We start from the raw sequence: 17500 nt of genomic DNA, 5'->3' as shown, positions 1-17500 counted from the left end.
CATGTCCTGAAGGTGCCAGGTTTGGCAGCTGAGCAGGAGGAGCATGTTGGCCGTGTGAATGTGTACTGGGTGCCTCAGACAGATGTAGCACATCCCCCATGTGTCTGTGGAGCCTGTATGGAACAGACCCTAGACCTGAGCTCAGGGGACAGGAACATGTTGCTGTGTGCCCTGAGGGGGGGCCAACATCCCCTGGATGGTTCCGCCTGATGGTATTGCTGTAGCAGTACATGAGGAGGCCCCAGGTCAGCACACACATATGATGTGGCCAGGTATCCTGGTCAGATGGTTATGGAGAGGTGGATCAGCTGGAAAATGGAACATATACATGTTATTGTGTCACTGTTATAGTACATTTGTTGGTAGTAACAGTCTACACAATCCCTGTACATGTCCAACAGCATGCATAGATCTCCCCATAACACAGACTGTCAGATGTGCAGCAATCTCAGAGCAGCCATACCACTGGCATATATGTAACCATAGTGGCTCTGACAATGGCATGTAAGTGAGTAGTCTGTAACAGGCCAGCAATGTTAGTGTCCACACAGGGTACATGGCTACAATCACATAGCAGAAGGTGTGGTACAATACACAATCTGTCCAAATAGAAGTTAAGCTGTAGCCATACTTAATGAGTTGTGTATACAGTCTGTTGTAGCTGATATGGTGGGGGGGTGACAGAGATGTGTATTACGAACTGTGGTAACCTTGCTATATGAGTTGCTCAGGCCTGTTTCCATCTTCATGTCTTTCAGGCAAGATGTCACACATCAGGTTGCCTGTGTATTCAGCAGAGAATGAGGTCATTATAAACCACCTGGTTCAGCACTACCAGGTCCTGTTTGGCAGGGCAGCCCATAAATAGGAGTTTACCATAATGGTTAAGGTGCTTAACTTACAAACACAAGGTACAGGGTTTGACTCTCACAGGAGGGAATTGGTTAATCTTAGCTTTTCTATACTGGAGGGATAGGTTCCTGACCCAGAGACTCCCCAGTCTCTGGAATAGACTGCCCATACATGTCAAGCAGAGCACTTCTTTGGCCCTCTTCAAAAGGAACCTTGATTGGATGGGAGGAATAAAACTGACCCCGGGGTTCACATCAGTCGCCCTGCTAGACAGGGGTCCAGGAAAGTAAATAGAGTGGGAAGAAATAGCCAGGGAATTGTTATGGCTAGGCTTGTATAGGCCCTATGTCCGATAGCCTAGTACCAACCTATGACCAGCAGAAGCGGACCGCCCTGTGGAATGATCTAGTCCACAAGGTCAATGATGTCAGCCTGCATAACTGCAGTTATGAGCAGGTCCGACATCATTCCAGCGACCTGCTTCACAATGCCCATTGGCATGCTGCCGCAGTCCGGGGTATCACCACAGAGGGGGGTCATGCCATCCACCCCCGACACGTGTGGAGGAGCTCCTGGCCAGCCTCGTGGCACCTGCCCATCTGGAATACCATCAATCAATGGACCCCTTTCTGGAGGTGGGTGTCACCCACACACCAGCTGAGGATCGTGCAGGTAAGGTCACAGGGCACATCAGTAGACCACTGTTGTGTAAATATCTGAATTGGTACAGGTAGATCATGCATATCTGATATGTCATATATATACTGTGTTGCTGTATTGTAGTGATAAAAAGATGTCCATTTGTGGTAGTATTGTGGGAATTTATAGTTGATGTATGGTAGTACTGCACCCAGCCTGTAGCAGTGCCACAGGTATGGCCACTGACATTGCATCTCTCACCCACTTATGTAGGTCCCTCCAGGGTAACAGCAAGGCAGCACCCTCTAGCTGGTGAGTATGGCTTGTATAGATGCATTCAAACAGAAAGTGTGTATAAGGCACTAAAATCACCAAAAACCAATCCAAAGTGCCTACAGATTTCAACAGATTTCAGGTGTGTCCATGGGTGCGGCATGTGCACCTACATTTGCAAATATTGTGTTAAGCAAATGGGAAGAAAAGTACATACTTAATTCTTGTTATAGGAAATATTGGTTAATATACCGTAGACTGGGGGAGAAGAAGTGTTTCATGAATTTTTTGAATATATAAATCAGACAACTAGTTTTTTAAAATTTACATATACTATGAATTTTGATAGTTTAAAATACCTTGACGTGGAAGTTTATAAAAATGAAGGTCAATTTGAAACTAAAGTACACAGAAAGGACACCTATGTAAACTCTTATTTGCATTATGATAGCGGACACCCCTTACATTGTAAGAAGAACATTGTGAAGGGTCAGTTTGTAAGGGGTTCTAGAATGACCAGTAATCAAACTGACTTTATAAAAGAATGTGAAAAACTAGAGAAAATGTTCAAAGATAGGGGATACCCTGAAGAATTTGTAGAAAAATGAGAAAAGAAGTGGAAAAAGGAAGAATTGATAGATTTCAATCAATAAAAGGGGTAACATTTGATGGTCATTTTGATGAAGGAAGTAAAAAAGAAAAAAAAAAAAAAAAAAAAAGGAAGAAAATTTAATGAAAGGGTACCAAAAGAGTTTAGTGGTAGAATATAATTCAAATAATAAGTATTTGAGAAAAATTCTGGATAAGGAATGGTCTACTTTTTTGTCATTAACTGATATAGATGAAATAAAAAAGATACAACCAAAAATAACATATAAAAATGCTCCAAATCTGAAAGGTATACTAGAAAGAACAGGATTTAACAAAATGGGATTAAATAACAGTAGGAAAGGAACTTTTAAATGTGGGAAATGTCCTCAATGTCCGTACATTATGAATACAAATGAGGTTAACATTTGCAGTAGGAAAAGAAATATTAAGAGTAAAGGGTGATTCAAGTAGAGTAGTGTATTTAGTAGTGTGTGGGAAGTGCCAATCCTTCTACGTAGGTAAGACGGAAAGAAAACTTAAAAAAAGATTCTACGAGCATACTTATGATATTAATAAGGGGAAAGAAACGAACGCACTTTACAAACACAGTGTAGTCTGCAATGGGTATAGTTTTAAATTTTTAGTGTTGGAACAAATTAAGATAGATAATAGGGGGGGGCCCTGGGAAGAGGTTCTTGAAAGTAAAGAGCTATGGTGGCAGGTTAGCCTGGAAGCAGGAAAGGAACCAGGATTAAATGACTACCTGTCTATTGTGTCCTTGTTGAAAATAAAATCAAACAAAATTTAATTGTAATAGCAACAAAGGGGCACTAGAGGGGGCAAGACTCTAAAGAAATAAACAGTATGTCAATGTGAATGGTTATAATATGAATGTTTGAAACATGAATTTTTAGGTATTTATTTTTTAAAAAAAGAAATAATTGAACTTTATTTATTGGGTTTTAAATATTTACTGTTTAATCAATAGGTAATAAGTTTGTTTGTTAAGAATGGTAGGTAGGAAAATAATTAATCAACATCATGCAATGTTTTTAATGCACATTGGGTTTAACTAATGAATATTCATGAGTTATTTTAATGGACTTGATTTGATGAATTTGAAAGTAATTGATGTATCTTATTGGTTTGGTTTTAATGAATTAATTGAATAAAGGTATTTAAATGTATTAATGGGTGGAAGACATGTATCTGATGAAGTCCAGGGTGGCAAAAACGTATGTTTAGAAGGAGCGTTAATGTTGGATTGTGCAATAAAGCAGTTTTTTACCCAAATGACGAGTTTTCCTTTCATAGGCACTTTGGATTGGTTTTTGTATAGATGCATGCCAAGACACCGGACATGTAATGGTGATGGTATTTTCCATGCAGACATCTAACACACCTACCCTGAGTGAATGCTGTACATGTGCATATATTGTCACTGTGAAATGTATGGTCTCACAGGGGCGACCATGATGGGGTATTGAAAGGGTATGTTACATACCTGCATGACAACTAACATCCTGCATTGCAGAATGTGTCCACAGGGGGAAACATACTGCTGGTAGACATGGCCTACAGTATTGACATGTTCTCAACAACACCCATATGCAATACAACACCAGTGTATATACCTGTAGGGCAATGCCAACTGCTGCTGAGATACACTATGGCATACGGCATTACAGTAGTCCACATTATCAGCTGGGTCTAGGATGCAACATGTGGTGTTCAGTGTATGGGACACTGCACGCTGACACAGATGTGGGGGCTTACCTGTCATGCATCTCCATAAAAGCTGAGGGGGGTCTCAGCATGAAACACCAGTGCACTGCAGCAGGGATCCTAAGGATGATAGGAATGGCTCTATCTGCATATAGTCAGGTTCAGGACCTGTGGCAACTGTAACCCTACCCACACTGCAATAGTGACAGCATTGTGTGAACACCATGGGATGTGCACATGACTAGACCTTGCAATTATGCAGAATAGGGGGACATATATAGGGTAGGCTGAACATAGACTGGCCACTGCAGAAGGCCCACACTGGTATATCCCTGCCATGAGCAGTGTCTGCTGTAGTACACACAACAAGAGGTGTGATAAACCATCATGATAAGGGTGTGCACACATATGCCCACATGATGTGTATGCATTGCAGTCAGCAGCCGCACACCTAACACAATCTATAGACACTACACGTGAAAGTACAGTAACTATGTTACATTTTGGGCTTGTGTACAGCAAAGATATGCAGTGCTGTGGTCTCATGGCATATCACAGATATGTGTGCAAAATCAATAAAGGTGTGTACACCTCCCATAGCCACAGTATGCTCTGATGGTTGTCAGTGTAAGCATTTCTGCAGTGGTTATACATGGTCTATTGATGTTGACAGCTGTATATCAGGCATTCACCAATAACAACAGTTCACATATCATTCCAGGTATGTGTTGCTGAAACACATATGGGCTGTGAGAGTTACAGCTGACATAACTGACACAGTACTACACATTCCGCAATGGGTTGTACACCTGTGAGTTGTGGTGCACAGTACATGGCAGGGTGCAGAACAGGTGCACAGCAATACTGTGTACATGGGTGCAGTGGTATCCAGGGGAAGGGGCATCACCTACTCACAGTACATGCATCATAAACATGTATACTGTTGCTAGCATGGAGTGAGTATAGCTGAACCGCATGCTGTTCTGTACCATATGTTCTGCATGTTGGCAGATGGGTAATAGGAAGACTGTGTGTACTATCATTGTGCAACTGTGTGTGTGTGTGTGTGTGTGTGTGTGTGTGTGTGTGTGTGTGTGTGTGTGTGTGTGTGTGTGTGCATCCTGGTGGTTACTTAGTTTGCCTGCAGGGTCACTCTGGTGAAGTGGTGGGAGGTAGATGCATGTATGATGTGTGTGTGCATGTGTGTGTTTTTGTGTGTGGCCATGTATGCACATGTGTGATTGTGGGTTGGTCATATAGCTGTACCCCCCTTTGGGACCATGCAGTACATGGACATGGAGTGCCTCATTCCACACCAGGAATACCAGTCATGTTCTCACAGGACTGCAAATAGTGTAATATGGTCTGTAGCATGGAACAGGCATCCAGAGGGAAGGTAGACTCCAGGTACACACTTAATATTGCAGTCAGCAGAGAGGTCACCTAAAACCCATGTATGCAGCTCTACAGATGCATTGGGGAAGTAACAGTCAACACCAGGGAGTGTATCGAAATATTACAGCTGACACATGATGGGCCGACAGAGCAGTATATCTGGCATGTGCTGAGCATTACATACACATGACACACCAATGGGCGCCATTATGGGTACAACATAGTAGCCCACACATCATTCAGGCCATACATAGAGTGCATACCAAATGACATTGAGACCATGTAACTCCACTACACACGGGTCAGACAGGTAATGTAGAAACAGGCCTTGTGTTGTGCCCTCTTGTGTTGGCATTTAGATGACTGTGATGTTAATGAGTGGTATCAATATATGTATGTTAAGTGTGTTGCAGGATGGGGTAACACATGGACATATACCTGGGACTGTCTGTAAAACCATGGACAGGTAGGTATTATGGAGATTTGTGTGTGTCTCTGTCTGTGTGTGTGTCTGTGTGTGTGTGCGCGTCTGTGTGTGTGCGCGTCTGTGTGTGTGTGTGTGTGTGTGTGTGTGTGTGTGTGTGTGTGTGTGTGTGTGTGTGTGTGTGTGTGTGTGTGTGTGTGTGTGTGTGTGTGTGTGTGTCTGTGTGTCTGTGTGTGTGTATTGCTAAGCAATGCTGTACAGGTTTTAAAGTGCAGTTATTGTTTTCTCCCACAGGTGGCGAGGTGGGTCAGGGTCCCTCCTGCACCCAATCTGATGTAGGTGTCCATACAGACACCAATGATGATGATGATAATGTTGAGGCAAAGGTGGGGTTGTCAGAGGCTGACACTGCACCAACATTTGACATCCCCCTTTTAGTCACCCCACCCTTGCCCACAGTTACAGTGCCTATATCACCCCATCACCAGTGGCCATAGCAGAGGGAAAGCTGGCATTCAGTGGCATTGCACAGGAAAGTGCGGTAACCATGCTTACTGTGTCCAGTTGCAGCAGGCATAGCTGAATGTCCTGCAGGCTGCCACATAGGCGGATGTCCTAGAGTGCTCGTGGTAGGGCCGCTGGATATTATGCTGACAAAGGCAACATAGCTGCAACCAGCAGAAGCATGTTCCAGGCTGTAATGGTGGCATTAAACCAGACAGGGCCTTAGGCTGCAGAGGGCTGCTCTCGCATCTGTAAGTGACAACCTCCGTGAACTGCTGGGGACCATCCATGCTTCTACCAAGCAAAAGGATAGATGGCATGATGAGATGATGGACCTCATCAGCAGTGGTGTGTCTGTGCTTCAACAAGTGGTGGGGATGCAACGACGCCCATGTGGATGTGGGCCAGCAACACCAACAGCTGGCACTCAACGTGGGCGTGCTAGGACACCAAGGGCTCCCGTAGTGGCAGTAGCAGCCCTGGTAGTATAGGGAGTGTGCTGTCCACACCACAGCAGGCCACATGCATGTGGTCCTGGCCAGTCCCTGAGGGGCATGGTACCAAAGGACAAATGCCATCAGCAGGTGAGAATAGCACTTCAATGCCTATACCTGCACATGCCTATGGAATCCCTGGCAGGCACAGTCCATGTGCCCATGGCCAGAGGCAGTGAACTGCATACCCTGACAGGAATGGTCTGCACCTGTCCATAGACACCTGTGTAGGGCAGCCACAAGGCAGAACTGTGTGCATGCATACCCACACACTATGCAAACACACCTAGAGCAACCTCATACCTACACACACCACATCACCTGAGCCAGCTCCCCAGAGTACACCCCTCACCCACACACATGGTGTCAAATGTATGGCCCTCCCTCGGCCCCTGGCAGACCAACACCACACCCTGTGCATATGATGATACCTGTGCCCCATCCCTGTCATCCATACCATCGATGCAGGGACAGGCTACTATGGTTCTGATGCACACATTGACTGTACACCAGTGTACCACAGTCTTACAGTGTAACATATTGTAGGGTATAGAGTGTGAGGCATATTTGGCAGGTAGTGTAGCAGTCCAACAATGATGCCATATAGCTGTTAGTAACACTAGTTGGTTGCAGTCTCTAAAATGATATGCAACTGTGTTGTAGGTGTACATGTGTCAGCATGAGGATGGTCTGCAGTCATATTGCACAATGGGTTATGTCACTGTGCTGACACCATGGCAGTGACATATCTGGGGTACAGTCGAACACATTTCACAAGTTACTATACCGGGTATTGCCTGTGCCACATGGACAGGTGGCCTGCTGAGGTGTGTATACCCAGAACCTGATATAGACCCATCCACATACATGCACACTGTTACTTGCCAACACTAGAACTAGAACCCTACCTAGCAATGTCATGATACTGTTGTGTGTGGCTTACACTGCACAAACACAACCTTAACCACTCTGTATCCAACAGACCTTGTTCTGCCCAGCAACAAAATGAGCGGCCCTTGAGCTCAGGACCCTTTACACTGAAGTCACAACACTTGACCACTATGCCATGATCACTGTGGTGACAGCTGCTGTTTTACCAATATACCTGTCATTACACGAGTGGTATTGAATAATTGCCTTTACTTCCTAGTTTATGTAGTCCTTGTCATTAATATGACTGTTGCATCACATATGTTGTGTTATCATAATGTACACATAGTAGATACATACTGTGGGATACATGTGGGAGGGTGTACACAACCATGATGTTTACGCATGACAGGTATATGGTTGAATACATATCATAAGTGTATAGATGTCTACATGTACATACACAGGTATACACATACATATGTCCGTATACACATCTGTATAGTGCTATATATATATATATATATATGTATATATATATATATATATATATATAGCCATGTGTGCATCTTTTCTTATGTATATATATATATATATATATATATATATATATATATATATATATATATATATACATATCTAAACATATATGTCACTATACATATGTGTATATATAGGTATACGTATATGTACATATAGATATATGTGTACATAGCTATATATGTATGCACATACTATGTGTACATATATGCCTAGTTATGTTGGTGTGTGTGTGTGTATATATATATATATATATATATATATATATATATATATATATATATATATATATATATATAACTATATGTGCATGCATATCTATTCTGATATACCTACTACTGCCAATATATCTGTAGATATCCATAAGTATATGTGCATATGTATCACTATCTGTATATGTGTTATATTGCTCTGTATATGTATATATCTGGGTGTGTATATGTATATCTATGTACATATACGTACCCATCTATATATGTCAATATATATATATATATATATATATATATATATATGTATAATGATATATATAGCTATCTGGATAATTATATGTACATACATTTGCACCATATGTCCTGGACATGGAGTGTAGCCCTATCCCAGCCCCTATAGTCCCATCTTTGTAGTGCAAGGGGATGTCATGTATGTCTAACAAGTAAATTAGTAGACTATTGCTACTGTACTTGGGATTGTATTCATAGACATGGTGTGTGTGGGAGGTCACATCTGCTTTCCAAATGTGTGCCATTGGCTACTGACAGACATCCTAAGGACATCATAGTAAAGTACCACTGCTAGCACATAATGCCCCTGTAGACTGCAGCAGAGATATTGGCCAATATATGTGGACATTCTGAAACATTCTGTACAGTCCAGAGATATACACAGAACCCCTTAGTCCAAAACATGTGTACCATGCCTGACAATATGGATGTTAACAGCCATTTACATGGGTATAGCACATAACGACTGGTATACATATGCCATCATAGGTTATGCATTCACACACCCCTGTCTGGCTGACACATACTAACCACTGGTACAGGGGTGCCATGGCCACATACTATGGACTAGATATTGATATACATCTGTACAGCATCCCACTGCTCTGTCTGACATATATGACTGTTAAGGGAGGCCCAGCAGCAGTACATCTGGCAAGTATCTGCACATGACATCTCACTGGGTAAGTACACTAAGCTGCTAGGTATGTAATAATGCACTGTGCAAGCTACAGGCAGACTGGCTCAACACTGGCCTACATCTCCTATGGGGAACTGCACATGTACCTGCATAAATAGCAGGCTCTGCAGGCATGTCACAGCACAGGGTAAGATACACCTGCCTGAAAGTGCATAACCACAACCAATGTGAACACAGCCACAGCCACATATGTTAAGCTAGCATGATATTACAGTATATGGATTATCTGTTCGACACCATCCGCATATGTGCCACTCACAGACTGACCCTACATATACTGGGCAGCTACACAGTTTGTTCTGATGGATGTCTGTGGTATGGGACATGTGTGTATGGCCCTACAAACATGTAAGCCAATACAGTAACATACAGTGGAGAAGCATGTGACATCAGATAGGACGGGACCTAGAACACTGACATTTACCACAGTCTGTACACAGGCTAAAGTACATATTAAAAATACACACACTGTTGACATTCACCATAAGTACACAGACCTCAGTACTGTACAAACATCCACAGATTGTCCAGGTTATGTCATCAAATGTAACCCCTACTGTACATAACATGTGTAGCAGTCTGATATCTTACTGGCTTGTTATCAGATATGATGACACTAATTATGATGTACAGCACATATGCACCTCTTAATGTATGAAATATGTACAAAGGTTGACAGAATTGTGGCTGGAAGCACATACACAGGGCCAATATTGACATGTTGCTGCAATAACCTCATGCATGTACTGTTGTAACAGGATTTTTGGGAACATATGCCCTATGAGGGTTATGAAGTCAGTAGCTGTCATGGTTTTCACCATCTGCAGGCTGCAATCCTCACACTACCTTCTGCAGTTCACAGGTAGATGCTCTGTGGGTAACACATGACACCAAAGGCACAACACACTGCCCAGTCTGCAGATGACCCTGCAGATGGGGATTCCTCATAAACATAGAACTGACATGGCAGGTATTGAAACATGTAGGACAGCCATATACACACACACACACTGTTAAACCTAAATTACTCCAAATGCAGCATAGCAGCATTTACAGTCTGTAGTCAGGTCAATCATATCCCCCTCCTGTGTGTTGCCCTGTTTCCACAGTGTATGTTGTTAGAGGTAGATCCCCAATTCATCTGAGTTCCTGTTTGCCAAACAACAGATCTACTTCCTGCTCACAGTGAATGAAAAGGGCAAACACCAACATGATGTTCCTAGATATTGGAGTGTGTTCCCATGCAATTGGCTATGGGAATGTTACCACAGCTGTTCCACATGCATGCAATCAGCTAGGGGAGGGCTGCAATTCATGCAGAGGCCATCAGCTGATCATAAGCATCACTTAAAATACACCTGCTGCCTAAGCAAAGCAGGTGTATGTCTCCACATCCACCAGAGAGGGAGTGAAAGAGGCAGACAGAGGCACAGACAAGTCAGGGAGGGGTGGGAGAGTAAAATGTTGGTATGTTTGTGTCACACACCTACCAGCACAGGGTATCAAACTCCTGAAGTCTATGTAGTGCTATCAGTTCTATGCGGTTATTGGATGCGCCACATAGGTTACTTGTTGCGGGGCCCTCAGAACATATATGTGATGGTGAGTGACATCTGCAACAGGGAGATAAAAGCTATATGGTAGGTGATGTACACATGCCTGTCCGCATGAACTGGTGCCAGAATCAACACAGCCACACTCACACAGGGACACACACACATTGACACACTTGGCAGGGCCAGGATTACAACTCATCAGTAGTGGGATTGCCACAACACATTACTGTGCAGGTATCACATGCACCACATGATTCATACGGAGGTTGTATGGGCAAAGGGTATGGGGAGGTGTCTGACATCAGACAGCATGCTTCAGTATGCCAATGGGGGTTGTAGTGAGTGTGGATGTGATCATACACATCATACAACACACAAACAAACACACAGGGTGCCAGTACTGACATGCATGGGTGCATTTCTGCACAGGTGTGTGATGGTCGAATGTGCCAGATGGCAATACAAGGCTAAGTGATGGGTATACCTTGGCATCAGTCTACATGAAAATGGTCTGCATTGTGGCTCAGGGCTGTAGTTTCTGCATTTGCCCACACAGATGGTTATTGTATCCTCCATCCAGTCACCTGGGTGACTATTGTGTGTGGCCAATGCTGTGCATCACTTGCCATGTATGTGTTCCTTAGTCCATGACATGGACGATGTCTGGGATGTGCACACCTCCCACATGCATGTACAGTGCTATGTGAAACTGTACCTGGGGTGTCTGGCCCATGTTGTGGACACAGATTATCATCAGATGTGCCAATCTTGCCCGACTGTGGAGGGAACTGGAAATGGACAGCAGGTTTACCCTGCATCTACATTGATAGCATGCTAACGGCATTCCCTGGTATCAGAGGCATCTGTCCATACAGGGCATGTTGTCAGGCATGGTATGTCCTTTGTGAGTCACATGTGATGGCAGCACAGGTGTTGCAAGTGTCCATTGGGGAACATGGGGAAGGTGCACTGTCTGCATGTATGTGCATATTGGACAGATGGACAGAGTGCCATGTCCTCTGTAGCCCACTGCAATCACTCCATAGTTATTATCAGTGGCCAATATGCAGTGTACTACCCACATATTGGCTGTTGCCTAAACATGTGTGTGTGTGTGTGTGTGTGTGTGTGTGTGTGTGTGTGTGTGTGTGTGTGTGTGTGTGTGTGTGTGTGAGAGATATGGGTTGAGAGTGTGCTCTGGGTAATACTGGGGTTGCTAACTGTGATTGCCTGGCCCTGATGTCACATGTATGGGTATGGATTTGCACCCCTGCCTCTCAACTATTTCACATCTTTTATCCCTGTATGGTGGACATTGTGATATATAGTAGGGCCAACATATAAGAAATATGCAAATCCCACGCCACATTGGGCCCAGGTATCACACACTCTGACCCACAGTATGAGTTGCAAAAACACACACACGCACACACCTGTGATGTCTGGAAGTAGAATCCCTACCTAACTAGTTTATTACACTACATAACTATACAGTTATAGTACATGCCACAGAGATTACTGGAGTACTCTTTCCCCAAAGGTGTATATCACATTAGATGACATCAGCAGGATTGCCAAATTAGGATATTCAAATTGTAGTGAGTGTGACTAGCCTAAAATGCATTGCTCCCTACACAGACAGTGGCACACACACAAAATATCCACAACCGACATGTTTGGGTATAAAACTTCCAACAGAGGTCTATATCACACTATAGCATGGAGCAGTTATAGGGCACACCACGGGGATTACTGGAGAACTTTTTCCCCAAAGATGTATTTCTCAATGAATGACATCAGCAGGATTGCCAAAGTAGGGCATTTGAAATGTATTGAGTTTGACTAGCCTATAATGCATTGCTCCCTACATAGACATTGAAACACACACAAAACATATCCAAAACTGCCATGGGTGGGAATAGAACCCTACCAGGTTCTAAATCATATAACAGCAGTACGTGGCTATGGCACACACTACGGAGATTACTGAGCTGCAACCTTCCCAGAGGTGTATTTCTGGGTGGATGACATCAGCAGCCTTGCCAAGGTTGAGCATTTGAATTGTAGAGAGTGTGACTACCCTAAAAAGCATTGCTCCCTACACAGACAGAGTCAAACAGACACACACACACTTGCCATGTCTAGGATTAGAAGACCTACCTAACTATTTTATCACACTACAGCAGTATGGAGTTACAGGACACACTACAGAGATTATTGGGCTACAACTTTCCCAGAGGTGTATTTCTAAGTGGACGACATCAACAGCCTTGCCAAAGTTGAGCATATGAATTGTAGGGTGTGTGACTACCCTAAAAAGCATTGCTCTCTACACAGACATACAGACAGATACACACACACACACACACACACACACACACACACACACACACACACACACACACACACACACACTCACACTTGTGAAATCTGGGATTAGAACTCCTACCTAACTAATTTATCACACTACAGCAGTACACAGTTATGGGACTTGCCATGGAAATTATTGGGCTGCAACTCTCCCAAAGGTGTATTTCAGAGTGAATGACCTCAGCAGGCTTGTATAGTTGGGTTATGGGGAGGGCAGTGTGTTTGCATGAGCCATAACCAATGCATCTAGGGTTTGACACACCACATGCGGGCAAATACAGGGTCATATTTCACAGGTACGTGTATACAGCTGCTAGATGACTACTTCCTTGTACAGTCAGGTTGCACAGCTGGCACGTGCACCACATAGTCTGTAATGCTGACAGATACTGGTGGCTAGTATCTGCAGTCAGTGACATCTAAACCTCATGTGGTTGTGGCCCTTTGGCTATGTGCTGGTTGGGACAGGCCTGGATGGCTCCTTGCCACAGTCACCCTCTTCCACACATCTATGTACATCTACCTCTGGCTTATTATAGTGTGTTGTCCTTACATATATGCCTGTATTCCTATCCACTGTGTGTGCAAGGCATGAGTGGTGCATACTGAGTGTCTGCACTAACAACTGCGACTGCCAGATATGTTTGGTCCACTGGTGTTTGCAGACATGGCCTTCATGTGTTTATGTGTGTGAGCATGCCCAGTATGACCTTTCAGTATGTTGTTGACTGACAATGCCTCCATTTCTCTGTGTGTGAGCATGCCCAGTATGCCCATCTGTGTTTCATGTGTGGATCGGGTCCAGGTGGTTTGTACTGCAGTGCTGACATTTGTGTTGTACACCGACAGGTAGCATGCTGTTTCTGCAGGGTATCCATCAAGCATCTAGCATTGACTTTTCCTACATTTCTGCATAGGATGGGGGGTCACCTGACTATTTCTACATTTCTACACAGGATTGGGGGAACACATCTGACAATTACTACATTTCTACATAGGTTGGGGGGGCACACCTGACTATTTCTACACAGGATTGGGGGGTGCACACCTGACTGTTATTACATTACTACGTAGGATGGGGTGGGTGGCACACTTGCCTATGTCTACATTTCTACATAGGATTGGGGGGGCACACCTGGCTGTTATTACATTACTACGTCAGATGGGGGGGGGGAAACCTGACACTTGTACACATTTGCTATGACTGTACTGGTATGTCAGGTACTCCATTTCATTCTGTATTCTTACCTATCATGCTGACTAGAGGCATTCCAGTGTACTACAGATCGTAGCTTTGGTAGCCCTACATATTAGTGTCTGACTTCTTACCCTTCAGAACTAACATCCCACTGCCTGACCTGCTGTAGTCTGTCTCTGTAGGCCTGGGGGGAGGGTTAACCATAGCAATCATTCAGGGGCCATAGCACAGGCTCTGTTTGGGTTTGTCTACACCTGCCCTGCTGGCTGGGACTGTTATTGGTTATGTGAACTGCCCTGACTGGCATGTGTGAGTCATATGGACACACAGGTTGCTCAGCACATTTCCTGCAGTGGGTTTTGTCACCCTGTGTAGTACTGGCTACTATGGTGAGTCCAGTATGTGTTACAGATGTCATGGTGCCACTATGAGTGTCTACTATCTGCTGCCAAAACATTCAGCCACCCAATTCCCTTGCATGCTCACATCCATACCATAGATACAGGTAATGACACATTCTACTCCATTTGGCAATTAGTAGGTTGATTGACTTACCTTGAAGTTGTGCCAGACTTACGGATGCCTATGTTGGATGCACATAGTACACTCCCTATACATGGTTGAGCACAGGTAGTGTCATGTTTGGCATCCCTTTTACTGTATGTGTGAGTCAGAGAGAGGGGTCATTCCCTGGGTCCAAACTGTGTCAGTGTATGTGCTATGCGTTGTCTCTTTGCCACAGCCTCAGTATACTGGGCATGCCTCCATCTCCCTACTGGGGCAGGCTCAGGTTATTCCTCCTCTGAGTCACTCTGTGCCTGTGCAGGCCTTGGCATTGGTGGGGGCTGTGTGGCCCTGCCCCATGCTGTTCCTGCTGCAGCTGTTTCCACAGGATCATATTATGTAGCATGGCACATACCATAACAATCTAGGTACATGTAGCTGTTGAGTACAGCAAGGCTCCACCGGATGTGTCCAGACACTGGAACTGTGACCTGAGCATCGCAAACACACACTCTATTATAAGTCTGGCCTGTGTGTGTGCCTCATTATGGCATTCTTGTTCAGGTGTGTGTACATTTCTGAGGGGTGTCATCAGGCACAGCTCCAGTGTGTACCAGCATCCCCCACTAGGTGACCGTAGGGGATGACCCCACTGGCAAATCTCTGGTACAGCTACGTCAGATGCCATATATGGGAATCATCATAGATTCCGGGGCAGCCAGCACAATGCCCTGGGCATCACATACGACCTGGCAGTTGATGGAGGGGATTCCCCTGCATTTGATGTAGGCCCTACCCTGATTATGAGGTGGTGCTTTGATGCATATGTGCATGCAGTCTATAGCACCCACTACATCAGGGTATTCTGCTATTTAGTGGAAGAGACGCATACTCCTGGCCAACACCTCACGGGCATTGAGGAAATATTTGTGCTCACTGGCATGTGCTGACATGGCATCCAGGAAATGGTGGAATACTCTGGATGCTGATGCCTGTGAAATCCCCATGATATCCCCAGTTGAGCTTTGGGAGGTAGCTGTGGCTAGTATTTCTAGGCCTACACATACCTTGGTATCCACTGGGACGGGTTCCCCTCAGTCAGTTTGGTGTGTCAGGTGTGGCCGGCACAGCTCAACAATTTGCTGTAGGAGATCTCTGTCCACCCTATAGTGCTCCACTATCTGCAGTTCATGTAGCCCCTGGTTAGTTTACCCTGGTCTGTGCACTCTTCTCTGTCTCCTCACTGTGGGTTGATCGGCAGCATTCACATCCTCACCACCCTCAGCCTCTTGCACATGTTGTTCTATGTTGCCTGCTGCAGCCCTTCTCATTTTGTAGGTTTGTTTGTTAAAGTTTCCCCACTTGTATACACCGGTGGTGTAGAGTGTGGGAAAAACCAGAGTGGAAGGTGTTTGCATAGTTTATAGTAGTGCTCTGGGCTGGGCTGGTCTGCTGCCTGTGTAACTGGCTGATTCTGATACATTTTACCTGCCAGCTAACCTAGTTCTCCTTGATTACCTTCCTACTGCTGTTTTCCCTTCCCATTGCCTTCCTGTTTAAGCCCGTGTGCGCTCCACGCAAACAGAGTACTCAAATGTGCACACTGCTGTTATTTCCTGGTGTAACGTCTTTTTACTTCCTGTAAAACCAGGTGCATGGCACGCACAACTGCTTAGGTTTTGTAAAGAGTGCTAGGCAGGTTTACACACACCCCCCAGCTTAGCTGTGCTAAGCTAGGAGCAAACCTGAGCCACAGGGCTCCAATCTGCTTACAGTATGCCTGACACCCCCATGATGTCACCTAACTCCTAGGCTTGTACCAAGCTATTCCTACTCTTACACTGTTGGGACCTGATTCACATGTTGGGGAAAACTGGGATTCACTATCCTTCCTTTTCATTTGCATAGGATTGCCTGCTAATGCATAGATACATGTCTCACACAGCCCCCCCCCCCTTAGCAACCACTACTCGCTGGCCAGGTTGTCTTCTACCTGCCATTGACTTGCATGGCAGAATAGTGATTTTAGTTAGACTGCTTATTTTAGGCTTATTTTATTATTTTCCCCCAATCCCATTTGCGCACCACTGCCCTACGCTTAAACAGCCGAGATCGGCTAAAAAAAAGTTAAAAGTTGATTTTGGTATTTTTTTTGTTTGCATTGCCAATGGCCTAATACTTGGCCATTGGCATTCTTATGACATGATATGCAGCCTTTATTTGGGGCTGTCACAGCTCCATTTTGGATTTTGCAAAAATGTACTCAGTTACTAACCGAGTACATTTTTGCAGATAACCCTAGTCTTGCACGGACTGTTGCAAGCTTCCTAGATTGCAAAATCACCTCATTTGCATAGATTTC

Source organism: Protopterus annectens, chromosome 3.part0 (assembly GCF_019279795.1).
Source record: "Protopterus annectens isolate FY-2018-M chromosome 3.part0, PAN1.0, whole genome shotgun sequence".
NCBI classification, from domain to species: Eukaryota; Metazoa; Chordata; order Ceratodontiformes; family Protopteridae; genus Protopterus; species Protopterus annectens.
The sequence above is the reverse complement of the archived record's forward strand: the minus strand, read 5'-3'. Positions refer to the sequence as shown.